Below are 13430 nucleotides of genomic sequence, written 5' to 3'. Positions count from 1 at the left end.
TCACCTATGTGCTGCAATGAATCCAAGCATAAAAACAATTAAGTGCCAAGTAATCTCCAACCCAACACATCTTGCAACTCCATCACAGCTCATGTGTATGTTAGTGTCATAAAAAAATATGACTATTAAAAAAGAATCAAACAAAAGGGATAATATAGAAGTGAAGAATATAGAACTTTACACTAAAGTGGAAACTATAACTAGCTTGAATCAATTGTAGAAATCATCTTCCATAAAGGAAGAAGTCCTAAGAAGGCTTGAATTGCCACTTATGGTACCAGACAAAGAAAATGAATAGAAGCTTCTTACTACATTTAGAATATCTGTGGATGCAAAAGAGGGTACAACTACTGAGGTATCAACAACAGATAGGGCGAAGACAATTTTGGCCCTCACATCTCCATATTCTAAACCTGGTGATTTTAGGAGACCTGGTCATACCTTCCCTCTAAAATACAGAGAAGGGGGAGTCCTACAGAGATATGGTCATACAGAAGCATCTGCAGATCTGCCAACATTAGCAAGATTAAATCCTACTATAGTTCTTTATGAGATAGTTGATGATGATGGTTCAATGGCTCGCTTACCAAGGTTGCAAAAATTTGCAAAGGAGCATAATTTACCACTTATATCCATTGCAGATCTTGTTAGGTATAGGAAGAAATGTGAAAAGTTGGTTGAACTAAGTGCTATTGTTAGGTTGCCTACAATGTCGGGACCATTTCAAGCATATTTCTATAGTTCAAAGTTGGATGGCATGGAACATATTTCCATGGTAAAGAGTAACATGGGTGATGGACTAGATGTATTGGTGAGGGTTCATTTTGAATGTCTCATGGGAGATATATTTGGGTCAACTAGGTGTGACTATGAAAACCAATTGGCACGAACTATGCAACAAATTGAGCTAGTTGGGAGAGGAGTGTTGGTTTACTTGTGTGATCATGAGGATAGTAGTATTGGTTTGGGACACAAAATGTGAGCTTACAATCTTCATGATGAAAGTCATGATACTGTTGAAGCTAATGTGAAATTTGTTGGCTTCTTGTTCACTCCCATGAATAACAATGCTAAGGAATCTAAAAAGCAACCCAACCTTCACATGTTTCTTAGCAGATTGAACAAGAGGAGCATCAAATGTTTTTACAAATGCAGGTTCTCTTAGTGCTTTTGATATGGCATCCTCCACAACTTCTTGAGATGGCTGGTCATCATATATGAACAAGGTCTTCATGATTATATCAACTAATAGTCTATTGGTAGCTACCAGGAACCCTGGAGTCTATTGGTAGCTTTTTCTCTGTCATAATATTTATAAAGATGAGGCCTTCATTACATGTGCCAAAGTTTATATTGATATGGACATGGGAAAGAGCTTGCCAAGTGTGATTCACTTGAGACATGTACTATTTTGTACAAACATACTCTAAGAACTAGTGACATAATAAAATATTTTGAAGTAATTCGAAGGGAATTAAAGAAAATATCTAGAGAAGTGAAGACCAGGAGATAAAATGGGAAGTAAAAAACACAGAGAGGAGGCAAAAACAAAGGAAAGAAGAATGCAAAAACATGAAACCTTGGAAAGACCACTTAATTCCACTGAAAGTCAAACAACTGAAGAAATAAAAAATACTCCTTCCAAAAAGGAAAGGGACAGTAAGGATATCAGTACACATGATAAGATCTAGTAGTAAGTTGTGGCTTCACCAAGAGTATGAGGTTGCTGTCAAGAATAATGATAATAGATTGTGTAGCAAAATAGACAAATATGATATGTCCAACAGTGTGTTGCGGATGAGAATCAAAACTAGGTGCAAATCCTGGGTGATTTTGAAAGGGTAAATACACTTCAACAACTGCAACTTAGCCAAAAGGAAGGACTGTTGTAATTGATTTTGTACACTACCTAGAATTATGTGCCTTACACTTCCTGTACAAACACCCCTAACGATTGCCAAGGGTGCATATCCCTTTGCACACTAATTTTCCAAATGCCCTGTTTCAGAGAAGATCTTACAATTCAAAGGGACGTTTTCATATTCAAATATGTTTCTCCCACAAATAGTCCTTTAGCTTCAAGTGGAGTTAAAGTCGGTAAAGGTTAAGTCCGTCTTAAAATACACACCCAATCTTGTGTATAAGAGGTTGGTTTGTTCTATTGTGAGCTTTGCTGGAATCAAATAAGAACCCAGAGTTTTGCACCCAAGAAAATACACATTCATGCCAAGGCTCTAGCAGTAGGCCGAGGAGGCTAACCCACACTATGACAGAAGATGACAACTCTTCAAAGTGATAAAATCTCAAGCTCTATAGTTTCATAAACAAAGAAACCTAACTAACCAATCCTATCATCCATGGATGCTCTTCAAATGGTAAGCCTCTATCTGTAAGATTTGAGAATAAAAACAATAAATATTCCATCGGGATAACTCTTACTGCTACACAATGTTTATAGGGTTTGTCATTAAATTTGATCCATTTAGACACTATATCAAAAAAAATATTGAATAACTACCACACCTCTGGTAATTTATCCCATAGACTAATTGTTATCTTGGGAACATGGGATTAACTATTCCTGCAAGATGACATTACTGATTTGGAAGTTTATTAATGGCAATAGGTTTTGGTGTCTATTAATGCCTACAGGTTTTGGTGTAATGGAAAACTTTTACATGGTATCAGAACCTTGATCCAGGTTCAATTCCTTTGGTTCCCACTCCCTCTACATACACTAAATTTTGCAATGAAACCCCCTAATGTAAGCACCTCATGTAAAAAAGATTGGATGCTACAAATTTTCTTATGGTTATTTTTCCAATGTGGATTAAATGTGGCATCTTCTTATTTGTCAAACTATACATGTTTTGTCATGTTGAGTAGCCACATCATAAATGAGGTTAATGATGAAGGCCTTAATCTACGTTCGTTCATTGCACAAGTCTCTATATTATCATAGTGTGAAGATAAAAGCTTATCATAGTGTGAAGAGAAAAGCTTATCATAGTGGGAAGCATGATAGCAATGATGGCATGATAGCAGTGATGTTACAATGACAACATGATAGTAGCAATGTTACAATGACAGCATGATAGCAGCAATGTAACAATGGGACATCAACAAAGGCATGCTATCAATGAACAAATAATGTGGTAAGCTAGGTGCAGCAAGCACATGGTGATAAGCATGGTGCAGTAAGCACATGGGAAAGTATGGAAAACATGGTGCAACAATGGCACATGATGGTACATGATGCAGTACAACAATGGGTACAATCATGATTGATGAAGCATGATGGGATGCAACATAGTGATGATGGGTGCAACACGATGTAGCACAGTGAGGTGCAACGTGATGACGAGGTGCAACACTATGATGGGTGATGGAGTCACCTTGGAGAATCAATTGAAGATAATAGTCTTCAACTGAGTTTAGCTATCTCTTGTATCATCTTCTTAGAGATGATATATGCTCTTATTTAGATAAGTCAAAGTGTTGACTTCTGTTGTAAATGTACTATCTCTCTCCCTCTCTTTGCTGAACTACTGAAGATCATATAAGAAGAATTGATCAAGGGTTCCCCCACATTGGGGTTTGTCCCTAGCTTGTGCCACATCTTATGTCCTCTTGTCTTGGATTGTCTTCTGTGATTTATGTTTATATTCTATCTGTAGTATACTTTAATGCTGATGTGATTGCTAATCTGGAAACGATATTGAGCTAACTTTGAAAATTGAAATAAATTGATCTAAGCATAGAACATACCTAAAATTAACATGGTATCAAAAATGAGGTGAAGACAAAGCCTAAGAAAGAGTGAAATAGCAATCACCGAAGATAGTTGGGAAAGGACAATAGGATCAGTGGATTCCTCATCCCTCTTCAAATGCACCAAGGTTGAAGTCGAAGTAGAGAACATTATCAGAATACACAATGGAAGCTTCTGATGGCCTACCTAAAAGATCACTTCATTGGGAAGTCTGGATCTAAGGGTGGAAAAAAAGGTAGATACCCTAGTTGTAATAAGTCTATCCATTATGTGAAGGAGTTTCCAAATGATAGGGACACATCACTTGATGATAACAATCATTCCAGGGACATCTTCAATGATTATAGGAATGATGGGTAATGCTGGTCATCAAGGAAATAGCCGACTCTTCAAAGAAAGCAAGGAACCCTAGGTATGAAGAATCAAATGTTGTTTCTAATAAGATAAAGACGCGTTATCTTATATTGGCCCTCTCCTTCAGACTCTTTGGGAATATGGCTTATTGATTGTAGTGCTTCAAGGCACTTCATCAGATAGAAGGGTGCTCTCTCTAATTTGGTAGAGATGGAAACAATCGTGGGATTATACTTGGAGTCGATGCAACATATCCCGGAAAGGGTGTAGGGAATGCTACCCCTCAATTGACTGAGGGTAAATTGATTCATTTACAATAATCTATTTTATGTGCCTGATTGCAGAATTACTTGGTGTCCATTTCGGCAATGGAAGTCAAAGGTTTTAGGGTGGCATTCATCGATGGAAAGGTACGTGTTTGAAAATAAAACTTTCAAAGATGCTTTTACTCACGGGTTCAAGGTTGGAAATTTGTATCAAGTTGCAGGAAGTCCATTGGGGAGCATGTCAGTTGACACATCTCATCTGTAGCACCGGAGGTCTACTTTATGGGGCCTTACCCCATGACGGTCAGAAGGTTACAGGGATGCCTGAATTCAAAAACAGCATGAAGGTACATGTCTGAGATGTACCAAAGAAAAATCATACAAGGGGACCATTCCCCTCATGTAGCAGTTCCACAGGCTTGGAACAACCCAAGGGGTTTGAGATTCATGACAGGAATATCATGTGTGCAGGTAGAAGAAAGCCCTCTATGGCTTGAAGAAAAACACCCCAGGATTAGTATGGGTGGATTGAGAGCTATATGATGAAGCTTTGATTCACTAGTAGTGAAGCTAATCCAAACCATTTCTCGAAAGTTTTGGATGATAGACCTCTCATATCGGCACCTTCTGAGGATGGCCTATTTTTGACAAGTGCAGACCCTCTCATTTGCAGAAGAAAGAGGGAGTTGGATTTCGAATTTGAAATGGTGAACTACAAGCCTATGACTACCTTGATGGAGCTTAACTTTCATAAGTTATGTGGTAGTGATACCAGGCCAGTTTTGGGAAATGCCTCTGAGTTTCATAAACTCATTTTTATTGACATTCTTGGTGAACTTCCGTCTGGATATATGTTTTGCAGCTAGTATATTGGGCTCATATTTTTGGTTGAGCCTCACTAGATTGGTGCCAAGAATCTTCTCAGATATCTTTGGGGCACAATATATCATGGATTGAGATACACTACCAGAAATATGAAGCTGCATAATTATTCGAATGCTGACTGGGCAGGAAGTGTGGAGGATCTCAAGAGCACTTCTGAGTGTTAATTCTCTTTAGGTTTTACTTGATATCCTAGATGAGCAGGAAGCAGAAGACAGTTGCTTTGAGCACCACTGAGACCAAATACATAGCTATGACTATGATCTCGTGTGGAGCTACCTGGTTGTGGAAGCTCTTCAGTGAGCTATTTATAAGCATGATGGATACCATCATGATCTTCTGTGTCAACTAGGGGGGGATTAGATTGTTGAGGAATCTTGTATTCTATGATTTATCCAGCATATAGACATCAGATACTACCTTATCTGGGATATGGTACGTCGATGAGCGAGGAGGCTCCATCACATTGAGACTGATGTATAGGTCGCAAACATTCTGTCAAAGCCCTAGGGAAGGGTCAAATTTGTGACTTTCCTGAATGACTTAGAGTCATTGAGAAACCCTCTTATGACAGTCCTGCATGATGCATTCATTGAGCTCTAGGAGCTCTAGATGGCTTGGGGTACTTCTTGGAGAAACTAAAAACCAAAGGGCAACTCACCCTCCCCTAATGGTGCACTTTGTATAGGGTGAATAGTTAAACCTTCCCCCTGTGATACCCAGTGGCGACTTACGGATAGGATGAGTGGTTCTCTTGTCGAGGCATCCTACCCATGTAGTCTGGGACTCATGGGAAGTACCTCTCATCTGGCCAATGAGCAGGGAAATGGGGTTACGGACCATAGTAGTACCATAGATGGACGCATCATTGTATCTACCATACTCCCTATGCTAGGATGACCCCCAGTGATCTCGGATGAATGAAATTGATTTGGGATTAGTATGAGTGGTTTGAGACACTCTCTTGTGATATTGATCTGGGATCAATGAAATTGAATTTGGGTCATTAAGAGTGACATAACTCACTCTCTTTTGGAAGTGATCTGGGATCAGTAAGATTGTTATGATACACTCTCTTCATATGGCACTAACTTCAGGTTAGTAGAGAATGGTATGAGACATTTTCGATCAATTCTTCTTCTTCATGGTTCTACAGAGCAGAGTAGTGTAGGGCACTGATGGCAGAGATAGTACATTCTGGCAGATGGATTAGTGGATGGAGTTCTCCCTAGATGAGAGGGAGTGTTAAAATTGGAAACTAGAGCCAAACTCCATCTAAGTCATCTTATTTATGGCAACTGATATTTTTCTTGGATCCCTCTCATCGAAGGGCGTAGGATTGATCTAAAGATCATCCGATTGTGATAAGTATTCATTGAGTTATGAATTTATTTGTCTTATGGGACAATTCATCAAGGTTAACAAGCAACCAAATAACCCCCACATGTGCTCAACATTTTAGTATAAAGGGAGATGACTTGAGAGTCATTTCACACACACTTCTCTCTTTATTTCTCTCCACTTGTCTTGGGTTTTAGTGTGAGATTAATCTAGGAGAAGAAGCACTAAACTTTGGAGGAAAGAAGCCTAAGCATGGAGGCCATAACGCAGTCCTACCACCCTAGCCTATGAAAGCTCTCTACACAACCTAAAGAACGCATTCATGAAGGGATGCCCTAATCCTCCACTTTTTCCTAGCTGCAGTCAATATGAAGATATACAATGTGCTAAACATACCAAGGGTGCCCTAGCCATAGGCCTATGGTTTGGTAGATGCAGGCTTAATGTGGCTAAAAAAGTAGTATTGTTTTAGGGCATGTCTCTGGGTGAAGCAGGGCCGAGTTCCCTTGGTGGAAGAGCCGTAACCATAGGACAGTTTTGAGGGAACTTTCGGGGGGTGCATGTCCATTGAAAGGCAGCCGTAACCCTAGATACTCTTGTTGTAGGATGACACAGTAAATTACAAGCAGGTCGAAGGGTAGACAAGTGCTAGGGCAGCCCAAAATTGAAGCAACCACCCTCGGCCCCTCAAAAAAGGGTAGCCACATTTCTTGGGAGTATTTTTGGGCACAAAAGGAAGTCTAGTTAAGGACTGTTGTGTTACCTAACTAGACCTAGTTTGCTGCCACCAAAAATACCTCAACTGTGAGCTAGTACATAGATATTTGGAGCATCATTTTTATCGTGTGTTGCTAGCTAGATAAGTGAGACAACTATCATAGGAGCAGCAATGGATAACTAACGATGGGACAATAGTATGGAAAACATGGAATCTCTATGCCCTAACTAGTCAAAATATAAACAGTAGTGAAAGCATACAATTGGGACAATAGTTATAGTATGAGAGAAATCTAGGAGAAGAAGCCCTAAAGTTTGGAGGAAAGAAGCCTAAGCATGGAGGCCATAACGTAGTCCTAGCACTCTAGCCTATGACAGCTCTACACACAACCTAGAGGATGCAGTCATGAAGGGATGCCCTAATCCTCCACGCTGTCCTAGCCACAGTCAAGATGAAGATATACGATGTCCTAAACATACCAAGGGTGCCCTAGCCACAGGCCTATGGTTCCCTAGACGCATGCTTAATGTGGCTGAAAAAGTAGTACTGTTTTAGGGCCTGTTTCAAAGTGAAGGAGGGTTGAGTTCCCTTGGTGGAAGAGCTGCAACCATAGGAGAGTTTTGAGGGCACTTTGTAGGGGTGCAGGTCCATGGAAAGGTAGCCGCAACCCTACACAGTCTTGCTCTAGGATGCCATAGTAAATTATAGGCAGGCTAAACGTAGACAAGGGCTAGGGTAGCCCAGAATTGAAGCAACCACATACAATTGTTGGAAAATACTGAGGGGGGGCTGAATCAGTATTCCTTAGCAATTATCACTTTTAAATCTTTTCAGAGAATTAGTTAATCTTCAATTATCATTAATGTTTATGCAGTAACAACAGTGAATAAAAGAACACAGGAGGCACCAAAATTTTAGGTGGAAAACCCCCTCCGGGTCAAAAACCAGTGAACGCTTTTCTAATAATTCTTTAGTCTTCAACTCCACTTGAAAAGAAATATCCAACTTCCTAGAATCTAGAAAAGAATTCTTCTCCAGATCCCACTGGATGGATGTTCCAACACCCGAGATTCTTCAGTAATCAACTAAATGAATGCCTCAACACCCAATGAGCTACAACTTACCCTAGCACCACCCTACCACCCTGAAGTTTTCACAAGCTTGAACCTGTTGGTGACTTCATGCACCAGCCTAGCACCAACCTACCACCCTATAGAAGAAGAAAAGAAGAATGGACTCCCATACCAGGGAAAATGGTCCACTTTACAATGATATAGAATGATGTAGAAGAAGAAGACACGTTAGGCCATAACCCCAAATATGACACAAACACCTAATGATGATCCTAGACCTCCCGAAATTGCCTCTTCAACTCTTGGGAGAGAGGCACTTGTACACCATTTACAAAGATGATTTTACAATGACTATGTACAATGATACTTTTACAATGATTGTATGAAGTGCTTCCCACTTGAAGACTTCATATGGTGAACTACTTGTTGTTGTTCTGCACCTCGATTGCTACTCTTGTCATGCTACCCTTTCTCACTCTTCAGAACATTAGATTATGCATTGAGTCTTCTCTTGATGAATATATAATACCTGCAAAAAGACTTCAAGGAAACCCCATCCTAGTTAAAATATCATTGAGGATTTGCACACGAAACTTCTCCTCCACCTCATATGGTGTACCTATATTGTAACTATATGACCCACCAACTCCACAACATATTGCTTGAACTTTGTTGATCTCGAACTCTGGATAATATTAAAAAAAATATTATAATTAATTATAAATTTTCAAGAGCACAAATAGGGTACATGATATAATATTCACACTCCAGATGTTTCTAGTCCATTCCAAATTCCCACTGCTTCTACTTTATTTAAAAATCACACCCTATCCTAGCTTTCTCCACTTTCATTATTTTCAACAGAATTAGCGAGTTATAGGTTTTACATGGATCTCGTTATGGATGTTTATATTTTGGAAGACTATGAAACAAGATGACCGAGTTTCTTTCAACAATATAGAGGTCGTTGATGAGAAGGAGTTCCAGATGCCAAGATGTTGGAATATGTTGATCTCTGTTTCGACTAGTGATAGTCACAACAACATGTTTAAGGAAGACATACTTTTCAATTATTTTAGTCCATAGACCCTTGCCTGAAAATATAAATAGTTCCCATGACCTACATATCAGAATAGTTGAGAAGTAGAATGCCTTCATTATGAGTCCTAAAACATATAGAATCAATTTTCTAAACATACGTTTTTTTACCGAACTATACTTATGCCTTTATGCTTGTCTACCCAAAAATTGAATTCCTTACTTTATGTGTTAAAACAAAACTAAATGGCGTGTATTCACCAGATCTTGTGGCCATGTTTTAACTGACATTGATGATAACCAAACCACACAATTTTAAAAGTTAATATAATTTTTAACAACAACAATAATTTAATTTAATTGTTTTCCATAAATTGTAAAGCTAAGCATGAAATTGTTAGTACAACAAGTGAATTAGGCCAATTGCATTGATTTTGTTCAATAAAATATTTTATAAATAAATTAATTAACCTGAACCTGCATACTTTTTCCCATTGTGGTAGTACAGAGTTTCAGGTTCACATGCTAAATAATTTTTCGAATTGTCATTCAATCGGATAACTTGTTGGAGTTGTCAGGATTTTTCTAGTCTCTTTGAGGTAAAATTTTTCGACACTTCAATTTATTTATGTTTCGTTTCCCATTAATTTTGTGGTGGCACTATTAAATCCAAATCTCACAGAGTTTACCATCACTGAATCTTAATGTCGACCCATTAACATTTCCTAAATGTGTGGAAGTATTGTTGTGCGAAAGGAGGTGGAGCCTGAATGTGCAGAAACATTGATGTGCAAAAGTTTTATTGTGTGGAAATAATTTGGGTAGGGGTGTGGGGAAGTATTCTATGGGGAAGTGTGGAGTGCTAAGGAAGAAGATATTTATACTTAATACAATGTAATAGGAAAAAAATAAAAAACTAATTTACACAATGACAATGCTTATTAGTAGAAGAACAATTCAAATAATTGCCAAGCATCCGAATAATCCAACTTACATCACTCACAACTAATGTAGTTTTTTCTTGGTTTTTATGTGAATTCTCACCAATGAATCAAGGATTGAAACTTTCATCAAACACAAAACCTTCCCCAAGCGAGACGTAACCACCAGAAAATCCAATGACAAGGTTGTTCCCTTAAACCTTAGGGTTCCACATCTCTTAATGTGCATATTTATTCTTCCCTTAGAATCGTGACAAGGCTATTACTATGCAGCATCCTTGCCAAGAGGCAGGCACAATGAATCAATTATTTTATGAGTGTTGTTGAGTCTCAAAATTGCCCTTTCCTTAGCAACTTTTCTCATCCCTCCTTTGTTTTTCCATGAAGAAATGCATTCCTATCATCAATGACCATTATACATTGCCTTAAGGAGAAAATTTTAGTGATTTACATGTTATACTTTTATGTTTGATGTTTGAATAAGTTTTTGTCTTTTAGCTATGGAACGCAGCCTATTCTGCAGCTAATCGGTTGTTCCACAGCTACTTCCATGCTTTTACAGGTTCTAGGTGTCAGAAGGAGGAAATAACTACATGGGCAGCTTGGAAAACATCATGGCATGGATTTTGTCCTATTCATCTAGCCCAGGTCGACAAGGAAGACTCCGGTCAAAGGTAAGTCAAATATAGAAACCTAAGGGAAACAGGACTCTGTTTTGCACACGTTTCACTGTGATGGGATTCGAAACAACTTCCTGAGCCCACGAACTTCATCAACCATCTGTGCAACTGAATCCAATAGCCATCACCTTAGATATATGTCTCCAACAACCGAGGAAGAGAATTATGTGTGCTTGTCTGCCTCTGTGTTTTGCTGTAGCTTATTTTTCTCCATAAAATAGTTATATAATTTCTCTATAAATGCCTGTGTGAAGAACGCAGAAACAATTTGAATTTTCTCATGTGTTAAGTTCATATTACCGCTATGTAATTTTGAGAACTCAGTCTCTGTTTTTTTAATATGAAGACTATGCGTTTCATGGATATCTGAAAGCGTTTGTTGGAGTGTTGATTAACTACATATAACCTGAGTAGTTGTAGAGGGCCCCTGCACTTGCTATGGTTACATTTCATTTTTGTTTTGTCTTTCATAGTCGAACTGTAAATTCACTATGTTTTTCCATGATGTTTATAACCATTTTCTAACCTTGTTCATAATGCAGTCTGTCATATTCTTACTAACGCAGAATAGTTTTCAATACAAAATAGTTCTTTTGTTTAATTTCTTTCTAGTTTCTTATTAGTAGCTTGAAGTTGAGTTCAGTAGTGTAGAGTAAATCATTTCATTTTTTGTTTGATTAGTCTTTGGGTTTTTAATTAAAACTAATCAGTGCCATTACTGTCTTGTCATTTTATTACTAGTTTAGTGACTCATATTGTAAGTGAATGTTTCTAAAAAGCCCTTCTGGTTGATGGTTCATCTTAAACCAAGTGGTTGAATACTTCATTTATGTAATGGGTCTTTTCTGCATTTTTTTATTTACTTTCTCTTAGAATGATGAAGTACAGAATTCCTCAAAATGTTATCACAAGGAGGTTTTTCTCCCAAAATTGTGAAGCAGAGTAACTAAGCACTTCATTTAGCTTCCATAGTAGATAGTTTCAATTTCATTTTCAGTCTTAGTCTTTCATTTAGCTTTGTTGCAATTTCATTTTCAGTTTTTCATTAAGTTTTGATTCTGCAATAGACTAAACAGTAGTTGTAATCTCATTTTTAGTTTAAGTATTTCATTTTAGTTTTATTTCCATCATAGATAGTTGCAATTTCACTTTCAGTTTTAATATTTCACTCTTAAGTTCTTTTAGTTCATGATTTGGAAACAATAATAAGAGCAGAAATAGAAACTCTGTTTTCATTTTCTTCATTAAACTTTACTTCCAAATGTAGCTTAAATCATTCTTAGTCCTCATAACATTCCTTTGGATTCCTCGAAAAAGTAGATTTAATAATTTTGTTAAAATACATTGTAAATCATTAGGGATTAAAGAATCAAATCCCCAAAACAACATAAGACTCAAAAACATTGAAGTAAGAAGGGTCATCTAGCAATATAGTGCACTACACTTCATCAATTTACGATAGCCAGATTGATAATTTATGTAGAGAAATTTAGAACACTAAATTGACCAAACATTTTGTCGTCGTTGTCAGGGAAGTGTAATTAGGTAGCCTTATCTCTTACATTCATATAAAAAAAACAAAAACAACAAAACAAAACAATGACATGCATAGAGAAAGAGACTCTAGGGGTAGATTTATAGCTAGGGGCAGAAGTTAAATTCCTACAACTCCACCTACTCCACCAAGAGTTAGGAAAGACACACATCCATCCCAGACTCATAATCTCAACCATAGGATTCCTGGAATTCAAGGAGCAGAAACTCAATCAGAAGATTCTCCTACATCATCTACCAAAACAGTCCTAGGAGAGAGAAATTTGAAACTCCAACAGTAGGGATAACCTTTTTCACCTCCACAGGAGAGCCTATTGTAGTTGAAGAACTAAGAATACCTGGTGAGGAAGAAAAAGTAGAAACTCCCTCTCATAGTCCATTAATAGAAAAACCAAAGGAAGAGGGAATAACCTTGCAGGTTGAGCCGTATACTGACTCTGAAGAAACTATAATGGTAGAAGAAGAACAAGATGGAGAATTCTCGTTGTTTGGAGGAGGGGGTAGAGGGAGAGGTAGATGAAACAATGGAGGAGGTAGAGGTAATAATGGAGGAGGTAGAGGAAATAGGGAAGTAGATAACTCTTTTGGATTCCCTATAGTGGATGAAGAAACACATGACACAATGAAAAACATCTCACCGTCTGTCCTCCCAAAATTTTATGGGTTGAGAAGTGAGGACCTTGAAACACTTTTGTTTGAGTTTGACATCTTGTGCAGAACATATGACTATCTAGAAGACTTTCAACAACTCAAATTGTTCCCTTCAACACTAAAAGGGGCTGCTTTGAAATGGTTTATGGGGTTAGTCACT

General features: G+C 37.9%; 1 pseudogene; it reads left to right on the top strand.

Annotated features, from left to right (window-relative positions):
- LOC149228058 (bifunctional riboflavin biosynthesis protein RIBA 1, chloroplastic-like) overlaps positions 1-1165 on the top strand; it is an 80317-nt pseudogene extending 79152 nt beyond the window's left edge.
- Positions 1166-13430: the final 12265 nt, after the last annotated feature.

The sequence above is a fragment of the Pinus tabuliformis genome, chromosome J (assembly GCF_031772625.1).
Source record: "Pinus tabuliformis cultivar Carrire ecotype Pingquan chromosome J, CPIR1, whole genome shotgun sequence".
In the NCBI taxonomy this organism is placed as follows: domain Eukaryota; kingdom Viridiplantae; phylum Streptophyta; class Pinopsida; order Pinales; family Pinaceae; genus Pinus; species Pinus tabuliformis.
Note: the sequence above shows the minus strand (reverse complement) of the source record. Positions and strands in the feature narration are given on the sequence as shown.